The sequence below is a fragment of the Phyllostomus discolor genome, chromosome 2 (genome assembly GCF_004126475.2).
Source record: "Phyllostomus discolor isolate MPI-MPIP mPhyDis1 chromosome 2, mPhyDis1.pri.v3, whole genome shotgun sequence".
Classification (NCBI taxonomy): domain Eukaryota; kingdom Metazoa; phylum Chordata; class Mammalia; order Chiroptera; family Phyllostomidae; genus Phyllostomus; species Phyllostomus discolor.
In genome coordinates, this window is record NC_040904.2 from 144,141,814 (window position 1) to 144,162,346 (window position 20,533).

The 20,533-nt window shown below is 42.5% G+C and overlaps 1 long non-coding RNA gene across 1 annotated transcript; it reads left to right on the top strand.

The window, feature by feature from the left end:
- The first annotated feature begins 4,666 nt into the window (after positions 1 to 4,666).
- LOC118499010 lies at positions 4,667 to 8,301 on the top strand. Its single transcript, XR_004901510.1, has 4 exons — positions 4,667 to 4,763; positions 5,147 to 5,269; positions 6,136 to 6,241; positions 7,766 to 8,301. It is a non-coding gene; the product is annotated as an uncharacterized LOC118499010 (long non-coding RNA).
- The last annotated feature ends 12,232 nt before the right edge of the window (positions 8,302 to 20,533 follow it).

Here is a 20,533-nt window from a genome sequence, read left to right on the forward strand (position 1 = left end):
AATCACTAAAAGCATCCAGCAGGATAGCTTACTCTCTAGAGCACAGTCGGAAATGTTCAATGGCTCCTCCTAGAGCACTCAGGCTTGGCAGGGCCAAGATTAAAATGTAAATCCACTGCCTTTGCCTCTACACTGTGGTAAACGTCCACTAGTGTTTTATGGAAGTCCAACTTCTTGGCAATATGGAGAAAAAGCAACTGTAACCTTCCTTGACATTCTAACCTAGCTAGCAATCTTCAGCCCAGAGGAAATCTTCCAACAGTCCAAGACAGGTATGTACACATGCATACCTGTAAATGTACACCATCACCGACCAACCATAGCCTTAAATCTGAAGCCAGAAACCAGAAAGAAATTCTCAGGGTAACATTGTTATGATCTGGGTTTGTCTCCATCCTCTAGATGTCTCTGATATTACCATAAAGAAACCCTGAATCCTAGGGCCTTCCTTCTGATAATTTCACTCTTTGCATATAGAGACTCCAGGAACTTCCACCACTCACCACCTTCTGAAAGGTACTGATCTCTAAACTTGTGCAGTGATTCATGCTGTCCATGTCTTTTCCACTTGCACTAGCTGGGTCTGTCTAACAGATACATTTCTGTGCCTTCACTGGCTTCTACTATTTCAGTCCTAAAAGTTGCAGTACTTTTTGATGCTGGTTGTGGCCAGGGAACAGTTGATCCTCACTCCCCACCCCAAGGGTTTTATAATTCCTTTGCAAGCCCTCTTCTTGGCTTCTGACCCTGCCAGCAGCTCTTCACAGACACTCATGATATTGAAACAGATAGTGGGATGAGAAAGAAGGACAAGCCTCAACTGCCTTCTCGCTTTCAAACTTAGACTGCACATGAGAGGACTTCCTGCTCCAAGACAGGAGTGAGGTGGTATCAGAGGAAAGAGGTTTTGTCCAATGAGGTCAGGGCAGGGCCATTGGCAGCTTCTGTTAGTTCCATTAGGGCAGACCAGTGGCAGTTGGCAGTTGGCAGTTGGCAGTTAGTTCTGAATCTGAGCTGAAAATGCTGGGATGGATTTTCAAGTGGTCCTTATGTCATGAACATAGTTTGTGCTCAGGGGAGCAGAATAGCAGGGAGAAGAGATATTCACAAATAATGCCATAACCTCTGGTTAGTTTTGGGCTTCCATATGCTTCCCAAACACTTTAGCCAAAGTGCTAAGCAACCCAACTTTCCATCTCTTCCCCATTTCTTCACAGTAGAGGTTCTTGCTGATAAAGCAGTAGCTGAAAAGTGGGAAAGATAAAGGGTTAAAAACTGTCCTAGCTAATCCCAAAAAGCTTTGTTGGAATTAGGTTATGATCTCTGAATTTCAGCTAGGTTTGTTGGCTCTGCCCTTGCTAACTTATTGGCTCAAGAATTGGTAGAGGAGGTATTTATAAATGCTTGATGCTAGTTGAATGGATAAACAAACAGCTAAATGAAATTTTATCTGAAAAAATTGCCTTTACCAGCACAAAAGTTAAGAAAGCCCCAGCATCTTCAAGCCACACATGCTGGAAAAATGCCATTCTGTCAGCCCCAGGGAAAAGTGGGCAAGATGAAGCAAGGCCTAAACACGTCCTTGACAGGGAATTTCCCTCCTACTTCTGTTGTTCTTGCTTCCACTGTGGTGCTAAAATTCCCACCATGATCAGTCATCAAAAGAGCAACAGTAGAGGGGAGTCGTGTGAGTTCTTTATATATTTTGGAGACCAAACCCTTGTCTGAGTATCACTGGAACATATGTTTTCCCATATGGGTGGTTCTCTAGGGAGACAAAAAAAAAAAAAAAAAAAGAAACACCAAAACAATTAAAAATGGGCAAAGGACTTGAACAGACACTTCTCCAAGCAAGACATACAGAGGGTCCAGAGACATATGGAAAGATGCTCAGCATTGCTAGCCATCAGAGAGATGCAAATTAAAACCACAATGAAATACCACTTCACACCAGTCAGAATGGCCATCATAAATAAAGCAACAAACAATAAGTGCTGGTGAAGTTGTGGAGAAAAGGCAGCCCTAGTGCATTGTTGGTGGGAATGCAGACTGGTGCAGCTGCTGAGGAAAACAATATGGAATTTCCTCAAAAATTAAAAATGGAACTGCCTTTTTACCTAGCAATTCCACTGCTAGGATTATAGTCTAAGAACTCTGAAACACCAACCCAAAAGAACCTATGCACCCCAATGTCCATTGCAGCACAATTTACAATAGCCAAGTGCTGGAAGCAACCTAAGTGCCCATTAGTAAATGAATGAATCAAAAAACTATAGTATATTTACACAATGGAATATTAAACAACAGAAAGATAGAAGGAGCTCCTGCCCTTTGGGACAGAGTGGATAGAACCGGAGAACATTATGCTAAGTGAAATAAACCAGACAGTTAAACATAAATGCTGTATGATCTCACCTTTAAGTGGAACCTAATCAACAAAACAAATAAGCAAGCAAAATATAAGCAGAGACATTGAAATTAAGAACAAACAGACAATAACCAGAGGGGAGATGGGAAGGGATAATGGGGGGGAAAGGGTGAGGGTTTTCAGGAACAGCTATTAAGGACACATGGACCAAACCAAAGCAGGGTGGAATCAGGGGAGGGAGGTAGGGATAGATGGGGTGTGGGGAGTGGTGAGGGGAAAAGGCAGACAATTGTACTTGAGCAACAATAAAATTTAAAAAATGAAAAAAAATAGCAACAGCAGGAGATAAAAGAGTTATCCTTTACTGTGGCCACTTACTAGTTTCCTGGAAAACTGGCTTTCTCCCAACACCTTTGTTCCATGAGCGTAGAGGAGACAAGGTTGGCCTCTGAAATCAGTGAGCCCCAGGGTCCACTTGCTAGACTTGAATCCGGGCTCCCCTTGCTAGATGTGAGACTTTGAGCCAATTACTTAACCTCACTGAACCTTAATTTCCTCAATCTGTAAAATGGGGATAATACTGGGTAAAGCACAGAGCATGATGTTGGGAATATCGGTAGTACATAAAGACTGTTTTTCTTACCCCTATTCTGTTATTCCTTTCTTTCTCTTCCTGGTCATAACTTCTAATCACGTATTTTCCTGTGAGGAGTCAGAGAGCAGTGAAATTAGGTTTTTAGACAACCAAAGACTTGGTGACAAGAGCAACCACTGCAGCCCCACCAAAGGCCTGGTCTTTGGAAAAGCACAATTATAAGCTGGTGATATCCTAAACCCACATAAGTTCCTAAGAGTGACAGGAGTGTGTGTTTATTCATAAAGGACTGATGGCCTTTTAGAGGAAAGCAGGTTTGTTTTGTTTTGTTTTGCTTCCAGGATGTCTCACATGGCACCTAGATTGCCACGAGCCTGTTGCTGTTGACTCAGTAATGTCACCTGGACAGCTGTGTGCCAGACTGTGTCTAGCTCTGTGAAGTAGGACTTTACTCATTATTGCCTTAGTCCCCTCATGTGTAAAACAAACAGGTTGCACTAGATGCTCCCTAAACACCTTCAAGTTTTTGTTTCCGTTTTTTTTTTTTCACAGTAGGCAGGACTTTATTAGATAGATGATGGGGGCTTCTTGAAATTTGGAATGTATGACTTATAATCAGCTTCATGGGGGAAACTTCCAATGAAATTTGAGATCCTCCTGATCCTAAGAGTTTACCTGTATAGGTGAGAAATCCCTCCAGATTCTCAACTGCTACGTGTGGGTGCGGGTCCAGCCCTTTTCGCTTTTCAGCCCTTCCCATCAGTCTCAATGTGGCTTCTTGTGTAAAGCATTGGTTAAAAGTCAGCTAGGCTTCAGCTGGTTATTCAGGTTGATTATTCTATAATATAGTTGTAATTTCAGTTTCCTCCTGAAAAGGAGTGACTGTAACTTCCACTTACTCCACTTGTTTTTTAAATTAAAGTGCTACCACCAAATCACCTCTCTGTTTAGCCATTATGTGCTCTGTGCAAAAGATGATAACATGTCTGTTCAACTTGTTAAAATGTCTGTTTTTCATATCCTACAAATTCAGAGACTGTCTAGTCCTATCATGCCTGTTATTTAGTACTGTGCCTAGCTCATGATTGGTGCTCAATAAATATTTGTTCAATTATATGTAATATACTCCTGAAAGTGTGCAAAGTGTGGCTGTTTGTGATGATTGTTAATATAGATTTAAACACTTATATTTAATCAATTATAGATATATACAATTATTTGTTAATATATACAATTATTACTCTATATACAGTTATTTATAGGCTTAAAGCTAATACAGACTTAAACAATTTTATTCACAGCATAAGTAGGATAATCTCTGTGTTTTGTTTTTAATTTGGCATTCTTGAAGTAAATCCCCTAAGAGAAAGAAGTTACAGATGGTAAATATGGTTTGTGGTGGAACTGAAATTATAATCTTGGCTTTCCCAGCACTGTGCCTTAACAAACTGACTCATTAGCTCTGGAGGGCTAACGAGAACTCCTGAGCTACACAGTCATGTTGCCTTTCCAGTATGCAAACACAATGGCATCAGTGTCCTTTGGACATGAGGAAGGAAATGTGGGGAGTATAGAAGCCAGGTCAGGCAAGGCCAGAGGGAAACCAAAGCCTCTTTGCCTCCATTTCACTCTTCTTGGCAGGAGAAGGACGAAGTGAGGATCTCAGCCACCTCTGCCCTGGCCCACATATTATGGCGAGTTAGAAATTGCAAGCCCGCATCTGCCCTCCGAAAACAAATCAACAGCCTCTTAGTCCCGCTGTTGCTCAGCTTGCAGGACAACAACACTGATGTAGTCAAGGTACTAGCCTCCTCTGTCCTGCCAACCTCAGCCTGATTCAACCCCTCCTGCTAGAGCATAGCGCCTTCTCTTTAGTCCTTTTTCATGAGCCAAGTCTAGGGTCTGAATTCACTGTCCACCTCCTTGGTGCCATCCTCTGGGCTGGATCTGAGCACTTTTACCCTCTCTTGGGTGCCTTCACTCTTATCCTGATATGGTTCTGCTCCCTGAAGCTCTTTATGTCCCTTCACATGGACAAGGCCCCATATTTCACCTGAGCCCTGCTACTACTTCCAACCAAACCCCTTGGGGACTACCTTCATGGTCTTCCACTTAGCCTCTGGCCTGGCTCTGCAGAGTCATAAGAGTAAGGCTTTGAGGATTTCCTTGTTTCCTTCCCACAGGCCTGTGGAAGGGCCCTGACTGAATGGACCAAAGTGATGGGCTGGCTGCCATTGACACACCTGTTCCAAGATACCAACCTCCATGATCACATCCATGTGCTGGAAGAAACATGCAAGTACCTGGTGAGTGAGAGTCTCTGAGGAAGCCAGACCACAGTATTCACATTAGGGACTCAGTGACAGGCCTGATGAGTAAAGAGGAGAGAAGACATCATTTTTCCTTTCCTTGATTCTCATGGTTTATCATCAGGTATCTCTGACAACCCACATTTGGGATGCCAGCCTTGGTCCTCTGTATCTGACACTCCTAGCATCCCAATCTCTGCCTTCAGAGTCTAAGGACATCATGCAAAGGGAGCAGATGGCAGTGGGATAGAGGCCTTCTCTTTAGAGGTGGCAAGAAATGATAGAGGCAGGAGTCCTCAGGGCTTTAGTTCAGTCATCAGGGTGCTGAGGATCTGTGGCTTCTGTGACTTCAGGAGTCCTTTTTGGAAAGTAAACATGTAAGGGCTAAGCAAATCAGTTAGGAACTAACATGAGTAATTCTAATGTTATGAATTTGGGTTCCTTACATACATAGAGCACTATAGAGTTTATGAAGCACTTCTACATGCACTGTCCCATGGGAGCCTTGCAGTCATGCAAGGGAGGTCTGGCAGGTTTTGTTTCGACTCCACAGATGAGAAAGTGAAGCCAGTGTGAGGGCCAGTATTCAAACCTGGGTCTCCTGACTCCACATCAGTTGTTTCCTCCCCTGTCATGTTGGTATCGAGGAGCAGAACTCTCCTTATGGACTTTCTGCTGAGTCCGCTCTTTGCCTGGCAGTGGGAGTGTCTGAGTGTGCGGGTTCAAATGATTTAAGCTGACTGAAGACAGAAAACAATGCTGCTTCTGGACAGGGTGGGAGAGGCATGGCTGCAAGCAGGTCTGTAGTCGAGTTCCTAGCAGACCTCTTCCCCAGTCGTCACCAATCCTCTTTGACTCCACAGGTGAGCACACGAAAAACTCAGTTCTTGGGGGATCTACTGCTCCAGAGCTTTGAGTTTCTAAGGAGCACTCAGCCCTTCCTACGAGCAGCTGCAGTCACCTTCATAGGTAAGGCGGTCCCTCCTGTCAATTCCTCCCTGCTCTATAGAAGGAAAGCCCTCCTTGACTTTTTGCGAAAGGGTGAAGCCAGAACCATGAAATGATGAAGCTGGTCACATCCTTTTCCAGCTCTGACCTGCTTAGAGAGGTTGACCTCAAATTGTGTGTCAGAAAGTTTGGGGAAGCTCTCTGCCTTCCTCCTGGCTCTGTGCACATCTACCCATGAGGCATGCTGCTTTGTGAGAAGAGAACTATATACACTTGGCAGGGAAAAACTGTTGCTCCAACTGGAACCCCATTGATTTTCCCAAATAGTTTTGTTTCAAACTGTTCTACAATAACAATATGCATTAATGCTAGAAAGCATAAAAAGTTCAGATTGGCTGAAAGGAGACAATAAATAATGCTAGAACTGCCATCATTTGGATTTAACTACTACTAACATCCTAGAATTTTTTAAAACAAAACATGTAACACACACACACACAGAGCAGTTTTTAAAAAATAAAATCTTTGGGTCCTGGCAGGGTGGCTAAGTTGGTTGGAGCATTGTCTTGTACACCAAAAGTTTGCAGGTTTGATTCCTGGTTAGGACACATACCTGGGTTGTGGCTTCAATCCCAGGTTGTGCTGCATGCAAGGCAACCAATTGGTGTTTCTTACACTAATGTCTGTCTGTCTTTCTGTCTCTCTCATTCTCTCTCAGATCAATAAGCAAATATCTGGGTGAGGATTTAAAAAAACACAAACATTGCTACACATCTGTATTACCAATACATGCATTAGATACTCTTCAACATTGCTTTTAATGACTACATAATATGAATTCAATTGCATAGATGGATTTATGAAACCAACCCTTATTTTTGAACATTGAGACTGTGTCATCTTTTGTTTTCATGGGCAAGGACATAGTGGTTAAATGTCTGAATTTCATCATGATTATTTTGTTAAGATAAATTTCTGAAAAGTAGCATTGCTGGGCCCAAAGGGTATGCACAGTTTTAAGGACTTTGGTGCTCATTGCCAAACTTCATTCTACACACTTAGATCATTTGTTATTGTCACCAGTACTGTATGTGAGTATCCTTTCTCCAGACATTTGCCCACCCTGGGTAGTATGTTTTAAAATTATTACCAATTTGATAGGTAAAAACAAGCATCTTATTGTTTTGATTAATATTTCTTTCTCAATAATCAGGTTAAATAATGTTTGCAGCATATATATTGGCAATATGTTTTTACTTTTGTGGATTAATTGCCTGTGCCTGCAACTTTCTAAGGATGTGGGAACTCCCTGAAGATTAACATCCTTGGCTCATGCTCCACTTGTCACCTGCTGACAATATTTTTCCTGCATCACAACTGTTCTTTCCCTAGGACACTGACATGCAGGGAGCAAGGCATCTCTTGGGTACATTCCTTGCTACAACTGGCTTACAGGTTTCCTTGTTCCCTAGTGAGTCTGGGGAAGGGGGATGGCCCAAAGATCCAGGAATTCTGGGAGGAATTTTATATCTCTTCTGTCCTTAGCATCAATCACTGTGAAGATAACCCTGAAGGCCATACGTGAGGATGATGTGCAGCTCTTACAACATAGTGAGTCTGGGCCTTTTTCCGGGGTTCTGGGTTACACCAGGAGGTGGGGCAAGACAGGAAGGAGGAAGGGGGAATTCCTTAAGGATATGTGTTATTATTTTAAGTCAAGTTTCTTTTTACCAATATAAATATTATATACGAAGGCTCCAGTGGACAGAAGTAAGAGGAAGGGAACAAATGATCCATCATTGGACTCATTGGATAAAAACCCTGCTAACAAAACATTCCAGTCACTGCACCTTTATCACGTGCTCCAGGTGCTGACAGCACAGTGGTGTGTGAGGCAGACAAGGTCTCTATCCCCCACAAAGAACTTGCAGTTTTGTGTTCTTTTTAACTGCATTGAAACATTTTAAAATTAATTTAAATGTAGGAGAAATTCATGAGTATAGTCTCATTGGAGAAAATGAGACTGATAAGTGTATAAAATTCTGTTAATTCCCAACTCTTGTTCTTCCCCCTCCCCCTGCTTGTTTGTTGTATAGTCCTATATTATTTTTCTGTTTGCACATAGAATAAATAGATATATGGTTTATATTTGTGTGATATAAAATATGATATATATGTTTCTAAATGGTTTCTGCAACTTGCTTTTTGTCCCACTCAGTAAGTTGCTATATACAGATCTCCTGCATTCCTATAACTCTTGATAGATTAAGAAAGTTGTTTCTGAATTTTTGCTACTCAGACAAGCTACCATGAACACTCTTATATATGCTCTCTTATGTACAGGTTTAAGTATTGCTTCAGACTGGGCAGAAAAAAGTAGACTTTTATCATGCATATTGAGCTCAACAAAATTTAAAGTAAAACAACATTTGAACCTTGTCTTCTGTGTTGACATAAATTCCAGTCACTACCCCTTTCAACTTACAGGCATTTGCTAGCCAATATTTGAGTTCTCTTTTTGTAACCCATAATTTAGACACTGTGGTTATTATTGTTAGTTTTTTTCTGACTGAATCCAGTTTATTTATTAAGTTCAGTCTCCCTCCTATTCTACTATGTGTGACCTTGGTCTCATTTCCTTTTGCTTCAATCTTGATAGTGTTCCATCAGTTTTCCTTATTTTGCATCTGATTTCCAATTTTCCATTGAAGTCCACTGTGTAACAGCAAGTTCAAGTTCCTCCTTTTCTCAACTACACTGTTAAACTAGCCTGTCCTTTATCACCCCCTATTTTACACAAGCCTTTTAGATGCACAGAGTTACACGCTGACCATTCTTTCTGTATCTCTGACCATCCTCAGGTACACCCTTTAGAAGTTCCTTTAGTGCTAGTGTCTTGGCAGTACACTCTCTTGGTTTTTGTTTGTTTGTAGTAATTTCTTCTTACCCTCATTCTTGCAAGATAACTTTGCTAGTGACACGATTCTAGACCAATTATTGTCTCTCAGCACTTTGACCATATTCCACTATTATTTTCTGGCTTTCTTTGTCGCTAATTAGAAGCCTTCTATTCTTTTGTTCACTTATAGGTAATCTGTACTTTTCCTTGGGCTGTTTAAGATTTTCTTTTTCTTTTTAAAAGTGTTCTTTCAAAGTACCGTGCAGAGTATAGTAACATCCAAGGTGCCTAAACCCCAAATTCAATAAGTAGCAACTCACAGCCAGCTTCTTTTTCCTATTTCCCTACCTACGCCCTCTCTCTGCCCACACTATTCTGAATCAATTCCCAGACTTCATATTGTTTCATTGTTGGGAACTGCCCTTCCTGGTTTCAGAAGCTGTAACCTCCCCCCCACCCCCACCCATGGTTGAGAATGAGTGAGAGACCTTGGGACCTTAAGTCACTAAGGAGACAAAGCTTATCTCTCTGGCAGGGGCACTGCCTCTGCCCCCTTTACTTCACCCCACTTGGCCCTGAGCCTGGCTAGGTAGCCAATGACAGGCAAGATTCCTCAATGGAGGGATGATCTAAAACAGGTATGGTTATGAAGGGGGCCCCAGGGAAGGTCTTAGGGGTGTATAGCAAAAGGGGGTGGTGTACTCTTGCCCTTTGGCATTGACATAGCCTGAGTCCTCATTTTGTCTGCATGAAGTCTCCTAATCTCTTGGCTGCCTTACTTCCCCTCCCTGACTTAAGCCTGAAACAATGACAGAGGGCAGTGCAGCCCTGTGATAGAAAGGACAGGTTCCCCAGGGCCATCAGGCCTAAGAAAAAATACATAAAGTCCTGTGAAACCTGCTTTGCTAAGAATGCCCTCAATTTTCTGATGAGGGTCCAAGCAGGAAATTAGTTTGTTTTCCAAAGTTTTGTAGCCCTTTAGCTAACTGACACTGACTCAGAATAAGCCCTCATAGTTCTTTGTATGTTATTTATGGTTTGACCCTTACTGCCTGACAATGACTGATGAGCTTTACCTGTATTCCTGTGCAAATCGAACCCAATAGAAGCCCAAAGAGGAAAAGGCTCTTGGCCCTTCTCCTTTGAGAGACCGGCCACCTTTCCTCCTCAAGCAGATCATGTATTGGTAGACTTGTTCTCATCCATGGTGGCTGGGGGGACCCTGTGGTCAGAGTCCCCCCACATTTCATTTATAAATATTTTAGTACATACTTATTTCTAAATCATACTCTTTTAACAGTAAATGACTGAAGAATCATAATTGGGCCTGTTATGGAGTAGCATATAAATTATGTATGAATTTTTACAGTAAAAATGTTCCAAGAATTTGTAGACCATTTGGGACCTGATGCCACACATCCACACCCCTGAGGCTATCAAGTGATTCTCTGCCTCTGAAGTTAGGGGCACTTCAGAGAAGCATTTGTGAGTCTTAATATGCAAACCTAATTTCAGAAGCTGGATCATTTGTACAGGGTCACAGAAGAGATTTAATGGAAGAACCAGAACTGGAATTTCTAATTCAGGGATCTTTCTGCTAACCCGTGCTCCAATATTCTTTAACTTTACCTGAGTCCTGAGAAAGAGGTAGGGAATGGGAGTGGGGGCTGTGGAAGAGAGGAGCTGCTGTTCCCAGTGCCTATCAGAAGAGTAATTTTATCTCACCTTTAAAAACCCTTTGTTCCCATCCATCCCTGAACAGCCATACCATATTTCTGCTGACTCCTGACCATTGCTCTCTGTTATCTAACTTTGTTTCTTTGTTGTTTTTTTTTAATTTATTGTTGTTCATTTACAGTTGTCCTGCCTTTTTCCCCCGTCATTGTCCCCTGCCCCGTCACCACCTGCTTCCACAGTCAATCCCCACCCCAGTGTCTGTGCCCATGTGTCTTCTATTTGTTTTTCATTGCTTGCCTCTTCCCCTACTTGCCTCCATTATCCCTGTCCCTCTCTCTCCTCTGGTCATGTCAGTTTGTTCTTTATTTCGAAGTCTCTGGTTCTATTTTACTTGCTTGCTTTTTTTGTTGATAGGTTCCACTTATAGGTGAGATCATATGGTATTTGTCTTTTCCACCTGTCTAATTTCACTTAGCATAATGCTCTCCAGTACCATCCATGGTTCCTCAAAGGGTAGGACTTCCTTCTTTCTTTCTGCTGCGTAGTATTCCATTGTGTAAGTGTCCCAAATTTCTTTGATCCACTCATTTACTGACAGGTGCATGGGCTGATTCCAGCATTTGGCTATTGTAAATTTTGCTGCGATGAACATTGGCATGCATAGGTTCTTTTGGATTGGTGATTCAGGGTTTTAGGGTATGATCCCAGCAGTGGGATCATTGGATCAAAAAGCAGTTCTATTTTCAGTTTTCTGAGGAAAATCCATACTGTTTTCAACGGTGGTTGCATCAGTCTGCATTGCCACCAACAGTGCACAAGGGTTTCCTTTTCTCTACAACCACAGCAGCACTTGTTTGTTGATTTGTTTATGATGCCATTCTCACTGCTGTGAAGTGCTATCTCATTGTGATTGTATTTGCATCTCTCTAATGGCTGGTGATGTTGAGCATTTCTTCATGTGTCTATGGGCCTTCTATATGTCCTCCTTGGAGAAGTGTCTGTTCAGGTCCTTAGCTCATTTTTTAATTGAATTGTTTGTGTTCCTGGTGTGGAGTCAAGTGAGTTCTTTATTTTCGAGATCAAACCCTTCCCCAGTATATCATTGGCAAATACATTTTCCCATACAGTTGGTTCCCTTTCCATTTTTGTTGATGTTTTCTTTAGCCATACAGAGGCTTTTTAGTTTGATGTAGTCTCATTTCTTTCTTCTTTCCTTTATATCCGTTGTCCTAGGGGATGTATTGGTGAAAATATTGCTGCATGGAATATCTGAGATTTTCCTGCCTATGGTTTTCTCTAGGATATTTATGATGTCATACCTTATGTTTACATCTTTGATCCATCTTGAATTCATTTTGGTGTATGGTGTAAGTTGGAGGTCCAGTTTCATTTTTTGCATGGGGCTGTCCTGTTCTCCCAACACCATTTGTTGAAGAGGCTATTTTTACTGCATTTTATGTTCCTTCCCCTTTGTTAAATATTAACTGACCACATTGACATGGTTTTTTTTTTCTGGGATCTCTATTCTGTTTCATTGTTCTATGTGTCTTTTCTTATGCCAGTGCCAGACTGTTTTGATTACAGTGACCTTGTAATATACTTTGATGTGAGATATTGTGATCCCTCCTACTTTGTTGTTCTTTCTCAGAATTGCTGAAGCTATTTGGGGTCATTCATGGTTCCATATAAATTTTTGAAATGTTTGTTCTGTAGCTGTGAAATTTGTCATTGGTGTTTTCATAGGAATTGCATTGAAACTTGGTTTCTTATACAGAATACCTACTACATGCTATTCGCTAGGATACTGCAGTGTCAAAATTGGTGACCTTGCCCTCATGCAGCTGACATTCTAGTGGGGAAGGGAGAAGTAAGCCCTCCACAGGTACAGAGATGTTACATAGGCACTATGGAGATCACTCCATAAGACAAGGGGGGAGGAAGGGCCAGAGGGGGTCAGGGAAACCCTCTGCTTGGGGACATAAATGAGGGAGTGAACTGTATGACTATCTGAGGAAAAAGCACTTGGCATGTTCAAGGAAGAACAAAAAGATCAATGTGATTTGCCTGCAGTGAGCAAGAGGAAGGGCAGGACATGATGGGATCAGAGAGAGAGCAGTAGGATCAGAATCATGGTGGCCTTTAGCCATGATAAGGATTTAGGATTTTACTTGAATTTAAGGGTACACCACTCAGTACAGTTCTTGACTTTTCTAATGGAGGCCAGAAGGGGTTTAGGGTGCTTGTGACAGGTGGTGGGTGTTTCGGCTGCCTGCTGCAATGAAAGCCCAACTAGTGAGACAGGTGCTGCCAAAAAAGGAAAGAGGTTTTATTCAGGTGCCAGCAAACTGGATGATGGGGATCTTGTCTCAAAGCCCATCTCAACATCTAAGTGCAGGCAGTGGTTTTTATAGAGAGGGAGAGGGACAAGGGGAACAAAGAGGTTGGGGGAGAGGCTGTGGACCTGCAAGAAGTGTCCTTGCTGGTCTCAGTATGGATTGTTAATATCTGCATCGTGGAGCTGGTCAGGATAGCCTGATTCCTGCAGCTGGGTGATCTGCCATGAACTGCAGTCTCAGTCAAGGCCATTCCTTGTATGAGCAGGAAGTGAAACTGTGGAGCCTGCAATAGGCTTACAAAGAAACTGTGAGTTCTTTGTAAGAAGAACAGTGTGTGAGTTCTTTTTATCAGTTAGTACATATTCTAATAAATACATCTCTCAGATGTACTAATTCCCTCTCATGGTAAATCAGAGCAGTATAAAGTTTTCATTCCCTGTTAGAGGACAAAATGGCAATTATTTTTGAATGATTTACTCTTCACTATTCTCCATGTCACAGTTTGCTTCCTTTGCTGTGGAGACAAGAAGAAGAGAGCATTTGCTTTTACAACTCCTATTCCTTTGTCTCAGTCCTTTTGTATTTAAGAGGGTTTGTGTATATCTGAATATCCTGGAATGCCACAGGTTTGCTGCTAGAGTGCTGCAGATGCTTGTCCTCAGAGGGTTTGCCTTCGGGTTTGAGCCCAATTAGAGTTCCCTGGTGTTTGATTTGAGGCAACATTTTGGATATACTGTTTTTGTGGGAATAGTGGGATCATATCTCAGAGGAAATGCCTGGCAGAGGATGGGAGATGAACAAGCCTTTGTTTATGGTTCATTCACAGCTTTCTATCTAGAGAGTAAAATGGTAAATGACTTTTAAGGGTCCCGTCTTTCCTCAGAGTCAGTGCTGCAGTAAAGAACATGAGCTCTAGAATTAGGCAGACCAGTTCCACACACTGGGTCTCTTGAGAATGAGTCATGTGAACTTGGGCAAATTGCTTTGTCTCTGTGCCCCAGTTTCTTCATGTGCATCATGAGGACACTAGTGCTGCTCTTAGACATGGTTGTAAAGATTGAAAACACAGCTTGGAAAGCACTGAGCTCTGCTGGGCACAAAGAAGTCCCACAGAACTTCCATGTGGAGTTGCCTCAGGCTTCTGGGCTGGGGCAGGGGAGGGTATCGAGAGGGAGGTGGGGAGTACACTTGGAGCTAAGGGCAAGGGGAAATCAGTTGTTTTGCTGCTTCACAGAGAATAGCCATGCCACTTCTAGCACATTAATGATGAGGTAGTAGCATCTGTCCCCTGAGGGCTTGAACCCTGGCTTTGGTTCTGACTCTGACATTTTGTACCTTTGCTGCCTTGTCCTAGATTTTACAATTGAGCTCTGTACTGTGTAGTAGACACCTATACCCACCCACCCCAGGGGAATTTCAGGGAAAGTACAGGTAGAATGGGAATCCTAGACTACCTAGTCTACCAGAGAATCCCCCTTGCCTTCTTCATCCCACCCAGACCCCAAGAGAGACTGCCTAAATACCTAGACTGCAGGGAAGGTTTCCCAAGGAAAGTAATTCTAATTACACTTCCACCCATGGCTCGTGCCTGCCATAAACCTTGTGTTCAAGAATCAATTCTTTACAGGGTTGTATTTCTTTCTGTATAGCCTAAGCCCAGCTCTTTTTTTCTGTTCTAAATGAGATCAGCATGAAGCTGTAGACTTGATGGCTTGAGGTCCCTTTGATCCTTTGCACTGAGCAATTTCCTGTCTCCACACCCTCTGTTCCCCCCTGAATCTAGGCTATGCACCCCCATTCCCTAACTGGACCACTTAGCCCCCAAGACCCACTCCCTCTCTGTATACCAGGATCCATGCAGCAGTCAGGTTCTCAATGACACACGTACACTGGGTCATGTCACTACCCCCTTGCTTGAACTCCTCAGTGGCTTTCCACTGCCCTTTGGGTCAGTCAGGTCCCTTGCCCTAGGCCACAAGACCCTGACAGATCTGGCTTCTGACTTCTCTCCACCCTTAGCCTACATCATTCCCCCCACACTAGAAGGGGCGGCCACACTGGCCACTTTCTGCACCTTGCCTAGACCCCTGCTTTACACTGGCAGTGCTTCTGCCCTTGCTCTTTGTGAGGCTGGCTTGGAGGCTGGCTCTCGTCCTTCTGATCTCAGCTCAAATGTTACTTCTCTGAGAGGCATTCCCTGAGGCCTGTCTAAAGGGGTCCTTCCCAGTTATTCATTCTCAGAACTCTGTTAAATTTCCTTCTTTGTACTTAGTTGATATTGGCTTATTTGCCTGGCCTTTCCTCCTCTAGAATGTTCCCTTCTTGACTGTGGCAAATCTATCTTTTCCACTCACCACTGTATCTCTAACACATAGCAGTTAGTGCTTGCTGACAGCAGGTCTCAACAAATAGTTGTTGAGTGATTTCATAGTTATTGTTCATTCACAGTGCATAATCTCAAGCAACCTGATTTTTCACTAATAAGAGTTTCATCAAAGAAATTATGATAGAATCTTGTTCTTGGATATTATGTTATATGTAGGAATGTTTTATGGGAAGAAAAATTGGTAATCTATTTTTGTAAAATAATGTTTCTATGTTAGATATTTAAGAAATAGTACAGGCATAGGAATGAAAATACTAATTTTGTTTATTCTGGGAGTGAGTGCTTTTATTTAAAAAAAAATTGTATTTACACATTTTCTAAAATAAAGCCATATTACCTTTGCAGTGATAAAAATCTACATGAAGTTATATTATAATCCAACATGTTGGGTGGGTAATGAGGGGGTTTGGTTAAACAGTCCTCAGAGACTGAGAATCTGAGTTATCTCCTTTCTGGTTTCAGGTATTGAAAGTATAAGAAATGACCTTCACAGAGACACATAGGATGCTGTCAGCACCATTCTGGCATGCTGCAATGCACCTGGCAAGAGAGCAAGAAGAAAGAAGAGGCTGTTTAAGCAACAAAATAATTGGCTCCTAGGCCTTCTAAGGTCACTGTGCAGCTGCTGCAAGGGAGGGTAAAAAATATAGTCACAACCACAAAGTTCCAAGGGCCCCTGCAGAATCTGGGCCTGTCCAAAAACAAATTGCTCAGGAGTCACTGAGATCAATGAGAAGTGGATGCTGTAAGTTTTTCTTAGATGCAGCAGAGGAATAAACAGCCAATTAGCCATGAAATCAGGCAGATGAGCTTTATTTTAGGGGTTTATGCTCCTGGGTGAGGTTTTCTCCACCTGCAGAGAAAGGGCTGAGAAAAGTCCATACAGAGAAGGGAAAGGGTGGGGGTTTTATTTTGGGTTGGCTCTCTGTGGGAGCTGGGGATTGGTTCCGTGTGAACTAAGAAGCAACATATCATTGGTGGTTCCTGGTCTGACAAGGCCATCTCTTCCGGGTCAGAGTTCAGTCACCATATTACTTGTAGTCCAGAATGGTGGCCGTATTTGTAGTCCAGAACACTATAAGTATTTGTAATTAGGTTCTCATTTGTCCTACCCTGCCCAACCTGACAGAAGCTAGAACCTTTCCCAGATGTCAGTGCTTGACTCCACTGGAGTCTCTCCCACTTTTTGTCCAATTGGATGGCAACCCACATAGGTAGTTTTTTTTCAAGTTAAAGGTGTAGTATGTTCCTTTTCCTTATCTCCCCTAGGTTATTGATTGTTAGCCATAAGCATAAGGTTTATAAATAACATTTATTTATCCTAAAACAAGGCGGCATCCATCCTAGTTCGGGGGGCTACAGAATAAACCTGAGTGACAGCAACCGCTCTGGACGCAATTTCCTTGAATCTTCAGGCAAAGTGTCAAATGCCAAAAGGGAGGAGAAGGGTGAATGACACAGTACCTAGTTTTCCATCTTTTCTCCCCATCTCTGCATGGCTTGCACAGAATCCCCATGCCTCCTGACACATTTGCATGGAGTATTCAGCCTTTGGTTTGGAGCCTGAAAGGCGGGCTTCAGGTTGCATACAGTGAAGCAGCACTAACTCTAACCCTCTGTCACTCAAGAAGGCGCATCACATTGCCACAAAATGACATTGTTGTTGAGATGACTTTGAGTCCATTTTATTTTTGAAAATCATTCTAAAACTAGATTTCAATCCTGGCTGCCTTTACCACATAACAGTTACCACTGACCAGTTCTTTATACTGTACTACTTCATGCTCTGTGCTTCCTTTCCCTGTGCTTGGGTTTCATCTACAAATGGTATTAACTATAATACCTCCTGTGGTATTGTCCTTCAGCATCCATTCTCCTTTTTCTTTCTTTTTAAACTGTGCAGTTATTGGCCCAGAATAAAGAATATGTTTGCTATCTTCTCTTGCCACTAGCTGTGGCCATATCACTGGGTTCTGAACAAGTGGGTATAAGGGACAGTGCACATGCCACTTCCAAGATGGGTTCCTTGAAGGGCAGGGGCACATCCATGGTTGCCCCTCCTGTCTTCTTGGTGACTAGAATGTACACATGATGGTTAGAACTAAGCACCTGTCTTGGACCTTCAGAAGGAAGTGGTACGTTGAAGAGAACAGAGCCTAGATGATAGAAAGAACCTAGATGAGTAATGAGAATAGAGCTGTTTACCAGTTTGGAGAGCTTCCCTTGCAGATGTTGTTTACCTGGTGGGGCTATTGGGGTAGATATAAAATTTTATGTGTTTAACCAGTGTTGCGTTTTCTGTCACCTCCAAATCCACTTCTGATGGATTTACTTAATTCCACAAAACTGCTCTAAGGACTAAAGGAGACAATGAATATAAGGTGCTTAGCTCTTTGTCTGGCATTAAATAAAAAAGCAATATTTTTTTTCTAAAGTCATGAGACAGGTAGGCTATTGGAATGTGATTCTGAAATTTGAAAGGTGTGGAAAGACCAGAGAACTAGTTCCCAATATGATCAACTTGACTAATTTTATTTATCTGAAGTTAGCAGTGATCAGAGTGATTTGATTGCTTCTAAATTTTATGAACTGTTAGATAATATATTTCTGAAACTTGGTTCCCTCATATATAAAAGTGAGGATATTGAAACTTACTTCATAGGCTTCACAGGATTAAACAAAAATGGTGCTATATACTAGGTATATATTAGGTACTTAATAAATGGCTGTAGTTATTACATAGGTATGATAATTAATTTTATGTGTGGAACTTCGTTGGTCATAGTACCCAGATATTTGGTCAAACATTATTCTAGATGTTTCTGTGATGGTGTTTTTGGATCAGATTAACATTTAAATCAGTGGACTTTCAATAGTAGAGCAAATTTTTGTGTCCAATTCGGATAGGGTAACTCAAGGTTTAAAGATTTTAGTCTTAGTTATAGGTGAGAGGCTTAAGCAATTAATGCACTTGGAAATCTGTTATACCAGGAACTGAAATGCATAACCTGTGTGATTCCAGAAGGCTGATAAACAATTCAACCTCTGTGCCCCCGTGGGTCTGCAAGTGATGGAGATGGTATCTGAGCATTTGCATACCATGGAGGGGAGGCCCAAAACACAGATTTAAAAAATTGTCAATCAACAGGTAAAGAAATAATAGGAAAATCACTGGGGACTGCAACTCTTACCTGACTAATCTTTTTTTCTAAACCCCTTTCCCACCCTTTCTTCACCTTATAGAAATGCTGGCTTGAGATGCAATACTGAGATGGTTTTTGAGGGCACACGACCCTCCATCTTCTCAGATCACTGGCATCTAAATAAAGTGCCCATAAACATTCCATCCTTGTCTCCACTTATTGGTTCTGGTAGTGACAGGCAGCAAGAATGCTGACTTCTCCAGTTTCATTTTCTGGTGACTCTGGTGGGATAACTTCAGGACTCTTCAGCAAGTCTGAGTATTTGGTAGGTGTCTCATTAGCATTGTAATTCTGAGCTTCTAAATGCAGTGTCTCCCATGGGGTGGACGATTCCTCAGTTAATGACAACCTTGTGCAGGAGTGTCAGCCTTGTTCAGGATGCCCCGCATTCCCTGGGATGTCAGAGAGCATAGACATCTGTGAAAGGTGAGGCTGGGATTGTAAACAAGCAAGCTCACAGAATATCTACCAATAATCTCTTGACCCTAAATGTCTCCCTGCAATGACTCTTTAGATCCACCCAGAATTATGTTGGCACCCTTTTGTATAGTAGGGAGCACAATGTGAAAGCAAGAGACATCCCTCCCTTTACAGAGCCCTCCTAGTACTTTGTGCTACAAAGTACATCACATGAAATAAAAAGCAGAAAAAGCACAGAGCGGAGTGGCTAATCGTAAGGGTACTGGGTCCATAACCCAGAGTGGAAGGATAGAAGAAAGAAGCCGCTATTCATTCTCTGGGGCAAGACTTAGCAGACTAATTAAGTAGATCAAGGAGCCCTACCTCATCATGAAGGAAATCTGGCTCCTTGGGATCAGTTCCCTGGCACTGCACCCAGGAAAAGTAAGAATGGAGGACCCAGTGGGAATCAAGAATCAGTCTCAAGGCCATGTATTGTACCTCCCTTGTGTCTCTCCAGGACCCAGAGCTAAGTTTATTCCCCTACCCCTCATTCCTGGGCATTACAACATCTAGTCTGTAGACTTACATACACAGTCTGGATATCAGGCCTCCCACAGTCCCTGATAACCAGCCTTCCATGTAACCAAGTGGCAATGTTGTAAGGTTTTCTTAGACCTCACTGAGGAAATAAACAGCCAATTAGCCATGGAAACAAGCAGATGAGCTTTATTTTGGAAGTTTGTGCTCCCATGCAACATTTTCTCTGCCCCAAGAAGGGGCTATGAAAAGACCACGCAGGCGAAGGGAAAGGCTGGGAGTTTTATATAGCTTGACTTCTCTTGGGAGCCAAGGATTGGTTCTCAGTGAACAAAGAAGCCACATATCATTGGTGGTTCCTGGTCTGAGGTCAGTCGCCAATTCTGAGTCAGAGTTCAGTCACCATATTACTTGTAGTCCAAACGGTGGCCATATTTGTAGTCCAAAATGCTAATTGTAACTAGATTCCCACTTGTCCTACCCTGCCTGTCCTGACATTCTGACCTTTTTGGTATAATAGGGACAAGGGGACGACGTGGTCTATCTGGCTTCTTCGTGCTGTCAGAGGGGCATAGAGGGGAGGGGCGAGAGGTCGGTTGTTTTTGGTCTGTCAGGCAAGGGCAAGTAGGTGTCGGCCTGAAGCAGCATCTGGTTGAAGGTAACCCAGAAGGCTTCACAAATTTTTTCCTGGAGAAACTTTAGGAAATAGGGGCTAAATGTTAATAGTATGCAGATTATTATAAGTGGCCCTAGGACCGGGGCCAGGGTGGTAAAGAGGAAAGAGTGCCACCACAGGTTTATTGTTTTGAGAGAGGCAGGCGTAATTTGTCCCTGAGATCCTGTAGGGTATTGACATTTCCCTCTACTAGGCCT